Source organism: Nanorana parkeri, unplaced genomic scaffold (genome assembly GCF_000935625.1).
Source record: "Nanorana parkeri isolate BGI_ZX_2015 unplaced genomic scaffold, ASM93562v1 scaffold3, whole genome shotgun sequence".
NCBI classification, from domain to species: Eukaryota; Metazoa; Chordata; class Amphibia; order Anura; family Dicroglossidae; genus Nanorana; species Nanorana parkeri.
In genome coordinates this window covers 2614303-2623998 of record NW_017306271.1, presented here as the reverse complement: position 1 = coordinate 2623998, position 9696 = coordinate 2614303, and positions in this window count along the sequence as shown.

Genomic DNA, 9696 nt, shown 5'->3' with positions numbered 1-9696 from the left:
CAGTCAGAGGAAGTGAGGCTGTCTCCATGCTGCTAGGAATCCCAGAGAGGTAGTTCCAGAGGTCCGGTGGTCTGTAGCAGGGTTGCCTGTCCCAGTATATGTGAAGTCCCTAAGTAGCTTGCTCGACGTACTACTTTGCTAGAACGTTGAGCAAGTGGTCAGCCTACGTTTAAGTAGGCAGAGAGCATTGGTTGGGGGCGGAGCCAGAGACGAGACCCGACCCAAGCGTCTCCTAGCAACGGGACGCCGCTGGGCCGAGTCCGCCATGTCATCACGCCGACTCAGCTGACTAGAGGAAGGAGGAGTGGAGCGCTGCGGAACGCCCTCCCGTCGCCTGGCAACGAGACGCTGATGGCGGGGCCGTCCCCGCCATGGTCTCAGGCATCGGCGCGGTATTCGTTCCTGACAGTAAGGGGATCAACCTAACTGTATTTTATTTTTGCCACATCATACACAAATATACAGAACACATAAGTGAAGCTTTAAACAAGTATTCACTATAATAATCCTGAAAGCTCCCTGACCTTTGGGAGATGGAGCCTTGACTGTTGGAATCATCCAGGGAAGTGAGATAGTTAATATTAGTCTCTCCCATCCTGCAATCATAAGCATCCAATTGTTTAAGCATGGAAGTAGGGAGGAGAGAGGAAAGTGTTAAAAGTAGGAGAGGGCGGGTTTTTTGCAGCCCCCTTGGATCTGACCAGCAAGAACAACCAAGAACCAACCTATCCCTACTGTATAACATAAATCAAGAAGCCACCCTTGAGAGAATTAGGGGGATTCTGGAAAATGGTGAAGCTGACTAGCTTCTCCCTCTGCTAGATCATGTGCCAGCAGCTGCTAATTTTTATTTGATGGATACATGGGGTTTAAATCCTCTGTGAGGTTTTTGTTGCTGACTTTCTCCCTGTTTAGTTAATTTCCCCTAATTTCCTGTAAGAACAAGAAGTGATGGAACATCTCTATAAGAGAGGCACAGATAGGCATCACAGGAAGTAAAGGAAAATCTCCCCAAATGGGTCTCAGATAGAAATAAAAATCTAAAGGAAATTTTAACTCTTCCCCCTCTTCCCCACTCTAACCAAAGCTAAAAAATATATTTAGCTGGAATTTGGTTTAAGAAAGGGAAGATGTTTGAACACAACTCCACTGTATATATACTGTCATGATTGCTGTTATGAATGTTAATATGAATAAATAAAAGCACTAATAAAAACCACAATCTTACCCATTCAATGCTGTGATGCTTATATTTATTTATTTAATATTAATATTTATATAGCGCCGACAATTTACACATCGCTTTACATACTGCACATTCACATCAGTCCCTGCCCTCAAGAAGCTTATAATCTAAGGTCTCTATTTCACAGGTATACATACAGGGCCAATTGAGACAGCAGCCAATTAACCTTCCAGCATGTCTCTGTAGTGTGGAAGGAAAGCTTTGTGTATTGAGCCAATGTGTGCCAGTGTTATGCCAGGAGTGCACAAAGGCTATATGACAAACCTGAAAGAGAAAATCATATTTCACAGACCACTTTAATTTCTGCATCACTTGGAGAACCAAGTATAAAGAGGTTCAGACAACATGGTGACTTAGTGGGTACCACTCTTGCCTTGCGGGTTCTGGGTTTGATTCTCCCAAGAATAATATCTGCCTGTAGTTTGTATGAACACTGTTTTTTTATCTAGAATGCATGAGAAGTAGCTACCATATTTGTGCTTAACTAAACAGTTAAAATTTCACGTTAATGACACCTGAAACCTAAAAATTATGAAACATGCCAAGAGTTCTTTCATCCATCCTAAATGAGCCCCAAAAGTCCAGGTGGCGTGGTGCAATTCAGCACTGGAATAGTGGAGTATTGTTTGTACAGCATGGCACTGTACAGTATAATAAGAAGAACATCTTACATTTCCAGGTGGATGATTATTGACCTCCCTTTCCAGACACCAGATGATTTAATTCATGGATTACCTGGCATAAACCTTTATATAGTGCTCATGAAACCAAAGAATACTTTCCTTGGGTGTTGTGGGTCAGTGGAACAGTGACTTATGAGAAGACAAAGGCTGTTGTATTGAAAGAAAAATGTCACATATAAAAGAACTGAATACTCCGCTGACACTGGAAAAAGTCTAAGTTAGGATGTGCAATTCTGAATGGTTTCACATGGATAGAGACACTGTGCTAACATACAGTATAATTCAATGCAGGATGAACATAACTTATTTTTTCTGCAAATATCAATGTTTTGAGTCAAATCACAGCTACCGTATGTATCCATCTAGGCCACTTTATTGTACTACTTTCTATACTGATCTTTGTCACCACACAGTTTTGATGATCTTGGAAAATACATTGTATTCTATATGAAAAGGAATTTTAAAGCAACCATGTGACATTTAAATCTAATGCCAACACTTTCTTTTTTAGTGTTGGGTAGAATACGTTTTTTTTTATCGCTGTCTGTGACCCAGTTGGGGATCTTTATACTCACTATTTTCATTGTGACTATTGTCAAAGTGATAGCAAATCCAAAGTTTTAGAGTTGTCACTGAAACAGGCCAGTGGCCAGTGGGAGAAAAACATGACAGGCGTCGGTAGTCAGTGGGAGAATAAAAATGCCCAGAGCTGGTAGTCAGTGGCACGAAAGAAATATCTGGTCTTAGTGTCTGGAGGAGAAGAAAGCCACCCTGACATAGGTGGTCAGTGGGGGCAGGGGTTAAAAAGAAAAAAATGCATTTGAGTCATCAGGGTGAGGTGGAGGGATTGGTGCTTAGTGTGTGTGTGTGGGGTAACACTAATGCTTAGGGAGGTGGGGGGAATTGGTTCTTAGCAGGTGATGGAGATAATTGTGCTGAGCAGGTGATTAGGGGAACAACAGTGCCCAGAGTAGGGTGGAGGAAAAATAGTGCCCAGCAGGGTGGGGGGATAATAGTGCCCAGAGACGGTTAGAAGAAACAATGGTGCCCATCAGGAGATAGGCAAGAACAGTATGGTAGGGTAAGGAAGGAACAATAGTGCCCATTAGGATTGCTATGGAAGACAGCAGAGTGCTTGCATGTGTCACTCCTCCATCTGATGGATGAAGGAAACGTCGCTCTCTCGCTGGCAACTTACATTTTGCAACATTTGTGGCATTGAGGGAGCAATGCCTCAGTGATCAGGCCAGTGCATGGGGGAGTGACACGTACAAGCAGATGAGAAGTCTCACTCTATATTTCAGCAATTATGACACTGGAGTTTTTGCCAGCAACAGGATTGCTGCATGTGGCATTGGGACTTTGGGAGTAAGCCTTGCCAACCATCCATCATCTTGCCACAGTACATTCTCATTAGACGAGTGAGTGGAGCATAAAGGGCATAAAGGGCTTAAAGTGCAGATATTCCCCTCATTTAGGAGATATTTTCTCTTTCTTCCTGTTGTGGATATTGGACAGGAAGTGAAGGGAAATCCCTCTATGTGCACAGATGGCAAAAAAAACCTGACAGGGGTATAACCCCCCCTTACTCTATCCAAAACTAAAAAGAAAGTGTTGGCTTCAGTTCTATTTTAACCTCAAAGTCAGAAAAGTTCAGACCTTAGAAAATAAGTGAAACTACAATCAGAGGGGTGAACAGAAGAGGGGTTTCTGACTACAAAGGGTACAAGCTGAGACTTTTGGCCTGATTTACTAAAGAAGATAATTTTTACTTTGTGTGAACGTTCACATCAAATATCCATTCATGTGAAAAACACATTCACGTTTACCAATTCATACATATGAGTAGGTATTTAATGTGAGCAGGATTTGTTTTTCACATGATTGGATATCTGAAGTAAATATTCACACAATTTATCCAGTGACAATGTTCAACTCCTTTAGTAAGTCAGCCTCCTTATATTGTCTGTTCATAAGCAGGGTTTTTACTTTAAAAGGTTGGAAATGGCAGACTTTATACTGGCAAAGTTTAGAGGAGTGGATGGGGTTACTGGTGCATTCATTGCAAAAAGTAATCAAAAACAGTAACCAAAGGTTATTAACATTTTTGTGTTCCATTTGCTTTAAGAAAAACCCAGGATTCCAGTGGAACACAATGTTCCTTATAATTCCAAGCTATTTAAATTAACTTTAAATCCTTGTATTTCTGTTGTGACTAAAAACTCAATAATTTTAATTGATTCCAAGTCTTGTTTTAGTGAAATTGTTTGTATGGTATAAAAATACTTTGCAAAATGAGTAAAAATGTCAGTAATTGGTCCTTGTTTTCCTTGCACACAGAGGGATTGAAATTTCCATACTGACTGCAAATAACATCTTTTAAGGTACACAAGTATGCCTATAGCTATCAACGCCCATAACAGATTACAAATTAGTTTTACTTTAAACTCCCACTAAAGTAAATATCTGCTTTTTTTTTTTTTTGCATTGGCACAAGTACATATTTTTTCTACTCAGTAACTGACATGCAATATTTAATCATTATTAACATGATAAAAGAGGACTGTCATGAACAACAAATAATTAATATAATCAAACAAATCTAAAAGGATGCACCATATTTTTCCTGCATCACCACATCCTAAAATTAAATATTGGATACAGAATTAAATGTACTTGTACCATTGCAAAATAAAACAAAATGTCAGCATCTAAGCAAAAAGGAAAACAAAAAAAATAGGGGGTTATTCACAAAGCTGCTGAAGGCAGCCGAGTGAATAATCGAGCCAAAGTGAAGTGAGCCGAACGCTGTTCGGCTATTCATTTTAGTCTTGTACGGCTGATTTCAGCTGTACATTGGCTAAAATCAGCCGTACATTGGCTGCCTTCGGTCAGCCAAACATGCTCAGCATGTTTGGCTGAGCCGAAGTGCAGAAGGAGTTAGACTCAGCTGATCCAACATCTGGATCAGCTGAGCCGAAGCTCCGGCAGCTCAGACGCTGCTGTTCGCCCCTATTCTCAAAAGGGCGAGTGAATAGCCAAATGCAGCTGTGCGGCATTCGGCTCAGCTATTCTGTTTGGTACCTCTGTGGTACCAAGCAGAACAAAAAACAAGTGAAAAGAAAGAAAGAAAAATGAAAAATATTTAATAAAATTAAATGAAATTTTATTTTTTTTTAAAAGCAGCACGACTTCCGGTTACGGCGCCCAATGAGCTAGTCGTGTGCAACATCGCTCTGTCCCGTACAGTTATCGAGTGCACCGTTCAGCTCTCCCCTATTGCTTAGAAGCTATCGGAACACCGGACCGAAGCATCTACTCGCATGGACAGATTCGTTTCTCGCCCGCAGCCGACGAGAATGGCCATCTTACCTCCTTCCAGCGACGGCTCTGAGATTCCCAAGATGGCAGAGGCAGATGACATGCAGACATCGCCTGGCGACGCTGCAGAAGGTGAGCCCTCTCCCACTGTGCCTCTCCAGATGCCTATATCAAAATATAGCGGCGGCTGTTGCTGCCTATCTCAAGGCTGACATGAAAGCCATTATAACGGAGGCGATACAGCAGCAGTTAGGCCCCCTCCAGCAAACAATAGAGACTCATGGCCACCGCCTGCAGACGGCAGAGCAGCGGGTCAGTGATCTGGAGGACTCGATGCATGGCATGCAGCGGTCCCTGGAAAATCATAACCACTCTATTCATCTCCTCATGGAAAATAGATCTAGGCGGAATAACCTGAGGATCATTGGGTTGCCGGAAACGGTCCCCCCCGCGGATCTCCTCCACTTCTGTGCGGTCACCATTCCTAAAGCCTTGGGCCTGCCGTCCCCGTGTAGGGTAGAACGTGCGCACAGAGTAGGCGCCCCCAGGGAACAACAAAAACCCAGAGCGGTGATAGTCCGATACTTGGACTTCAATGATCGCAGGCAGATCCTCCAAAACTATAGGGCCCAACACAATCTGGTGGCGGAGGGCCACAAGCTTCTGATTTTTGCCGACTACTCTGCAGCTCTGACCAAACAGCGCAAATCCTTTTCTGAGGTGTGCAAGCTGCTGGTGGAACGCCGCATAAAATTCACTTTGGCCTACCCTGCCGTGCTCCGCATATCTATCCCAAACGGCAATGTGGAATCATTCCTATCGGCAACTAAAGCCATGGAATTCATGCGGGCACCACGGGAGGCCTCCCTTGCTTCACCGTCCAAAAGCCCCCCGCGGAAGAAAAAGGCTTGAGGGCCCGGAGGGTGCATCTCTCTCATGTATCATTTACAAATGCTCCTCGGGACGGAGCTTGATAGTTGATAGTTGGCAGTCCAAGACGTTGAGAGCTGCTTTGTTGTTGTTCCAGTTACTGCTCAGCTCTCTCTCTACTGCTTGTGCTCAACTTGCAGGAACAAGCTATACCACACGAAGTTCCTCGTTGCACCCCTCATTGGGAAAAAAGGAGGTCGCTTACGCAAACTTATCTTGCTACGGATGCTGGCCCCCAGTTATAGCACTATCCTGTTTTTGTTTTTGTCTTCACGTTTTTCTTGTAAAATGCGTCCCAACACTCTGGCGTCTTTGAGATTGGGAGATTATCCACGGGCCCCCCCGCCCACGAGGAGTTCATCGCTTCATTCGTACCCTTCTTAGATGGACTTGTGGCGTCTGGGACACGTAAAAGGGAGGTAGGTGTGAGCGAAGGGACACTCATCTACCCCCACTATGCCAACATACCATTCCGGCTATGGGATCCCCATTGAATATAGTGACATGGAATGTCAAGGGTCTTAAATCACCACAGAAACGCACTCAAGTATTACGCCACCTCAAGAAATTGAGGGTAGATATTGCCCTACTCCAAGAGACCCATCTTCCTCAGGAGGACTTCTACCACATGCAAAAATCTTGGGTGGGCAAGGTTGTAGGCGCCCCTGCCAAGGGGAGGTCTGCTGGAGTGCTCATCCTGTTACGAAAATCGTTGCCCCACACGATCCTAACGCAAAGATGTGATACACAGGAGGGAAGATGGGCCTACATTTCTGTTCTTTTGGGTTCCACCACGCTTGACATCTGGAATGTTTACGGGCCAAACTCGGACAACCGGGCATTTTATGAGTTCATACTGTCTCAATCATCTCAAGCATCAACGCATACTCTTTGAATGGGAGGAGACTTTAAGGCCCTGCCATCCCCGCCGGAGGACAGATTGGTCGCCTCTTGGCCCTCTCGCCAAGTATCCTCACCACAAGACAGCCACCTGGCCTCTCTAATTTCTGCCAGTGGTATGATAGATGTATGGAGATTTCTTCATCCCCTTGAAAGAGACTTCACCCATTTCTCCCACGTGCACAATACCATGTCCCGCATCGACCTGTTTCTCCTATCCCCTTCCATTCTGGCCAGGACTCGCTCATCATCCATTGAAAACATGGTGGTTTCGGACCACTCCCCACTATCATTGTCTCTTCAGGATCTTACCATCCCTACTTCCCCAATCTCTTGGAGGTTCCCCGCCTACTTGCTGAAAGATGACTCCTTTCGGGCCGAACTTAAAATATGGTGGTCGGACTACCTCACGCACAACTCCATGCACACAGATAAACCTGCGTTGTTTTGGGAAGCCTCCAAGGCGGTTTTGCGCGGTAGGATCCTGGCTTATGTTACCTCATGTAAAAAAGCCACACGGCAAAAATACACGGCCTCCTGTACAGAAGCCAGGGAGGCCTATGTGCAGTATAAGTTGACCCTCTCTGATGCTGATAGAACCCGGTGGCTACAGGCTAAGCAGGAACGCGACCATTGGCTTCTCCAATATGATCGCCTCATTCGGTCTTATAAATCGTCAGAATTCTTTAGGTTTGGAGACAAGTCTGGCAAACTCATGGCTAACTTGGTGCGGGGAAATATGCCTACCCCTCACATTCTCAAGTTGGCTGATAATGCGGGCAAGGTACTCACCGACCCTGCTGACATTTCGGGTGTATTCTGTGCTGATTATCGCAACCTTTACACTGCAGATGACACCAATGTAGAGGCAGGTTTGGAGTTTCTGGACTCTCTCTCCTTGCCCTCGTTGTCAGCAGACGACGTGAACTTCTTGAACTCAGAAATAACAGTAGAGGAGGTTAGGGACGGCATACGTTTGTCCCCTCGCTCCAAAGCACCTGGACCTGATGGTTTGTCTTCCGAGTTTTATAAGATTTTGACGGAGGAGGTGTCGCCACACCTGTTGAGCTTGTTCCACCACATTCTATCTAGTCACTCCTACCCCCCCACTTTCAATGAGGCCTACATCAGACTCCTACCTAAAAAAGGCAAAGACCCTCTTTAGCCAGGATCCTACCGCCCGATTTCATTACTGAATTTTGACGCTAAGTTATTGTCTAAGATTATGGCTAACTGATTGTCCACTATTCTGCCCCGTCTAATATCTGATAATCAGGTTGGTTTTGTTGCAGGTCGGTCCGCGGGAATGAACATTCGAAAGATACTGTGAGCCCTTGAGGGTATGCGGCTGTCGGGGCCTTCTACGCGCCCACTGGCCTTGTTGGCTCTGGACGCGGAAAAGGCTTTCGACAGCGTTTCCTGGCAATGGCTTCGGAATGTTTTAGTAAAGATGGGTTTCCACGGGTCTTTACTACACTTTATTTCCACTCTATACACTTCACCTGAAGCCAGGATCTTCACCTCCACATCCTTCTCGCCCAGGTTCCAACTGCACAGGGGCACTAGACAGGGTTGCCCCTTATCCCCCCTGCTCTTCAATATTGCCATAGAACCATTGTCTCGCTCCATGATTTCTCCTTAGTTATTTACAGGCTATAAATTAGGTGCCTCGGAAATTAAGTCGATGCTTTTCGCAGATTACATAATGCTGGTCCTATCAGATCCTGAAACACAGATCCCAATACTTTTAAATCATATAGCGTCCTTTGGACAATATTCTGGCCTTAAAATTAATTTGGATAAAAGTGAACTGATGCTGCTGTCAAACTGCCACTCCCCCACCCTCTCATCGGTTATAAACGCCCATAAGCTCCAAATCAGACAACGTTCTCTCTCTTACTTGGGGATAAGGATACCCCGACACTCCTCTGACCTGTATGCTTTAAATTTTACCCCTATTATCAATAAAATCACCCAGGAATTGGCATCCTGGAAACATCTTCCCCTGTCCATGACTGGTAGGTGCCATCTCATAAGGATGGTGAGCTTTGCTCGCCTCCTCTACCCTTTACAGACCCTGCCCTTACTCCTTTCATTTGGAGGGGCAAGAAGGCCCGCATAGCCCTCAAAAAAATGCAGAATCCCAAATCACACCTAGGTATGAATCTCCCAAACATTCGACTATATAATCGTGCAAGTATCTTCCGGCACGTGAGGGATTGGATTTTCAACACCTCCTTTTATTCCAACACGCTCCTAGAACAACAAATAACACTCCCATGGTCCCTAGCTGGCACCCTTCATTCCCCCCTACACTCCCTGCCTCCCCACTTAAAAGCACATGTCCTCATAAAGGACACGGTAATAGCATGGAGGGAAGTCAGAAAACTGTTCCATGTGCAGGGCACCATCTCCCCATGGATGCCCGTGACATCTTCCCCGTCCTTCCTGGTGGGGGCTGACTCCCTGGTCTTTAGGACATGGTCAGCATTGGGCATTAAGACTCTGGCAGATGTACTCACGCCCCAAGGAGAATGCATGACCTTCGACGCCCTGATCTCTAAATATCACATTGCTCCATCTCACTTCCTGCAATATGCCCAGATCTCACATTTC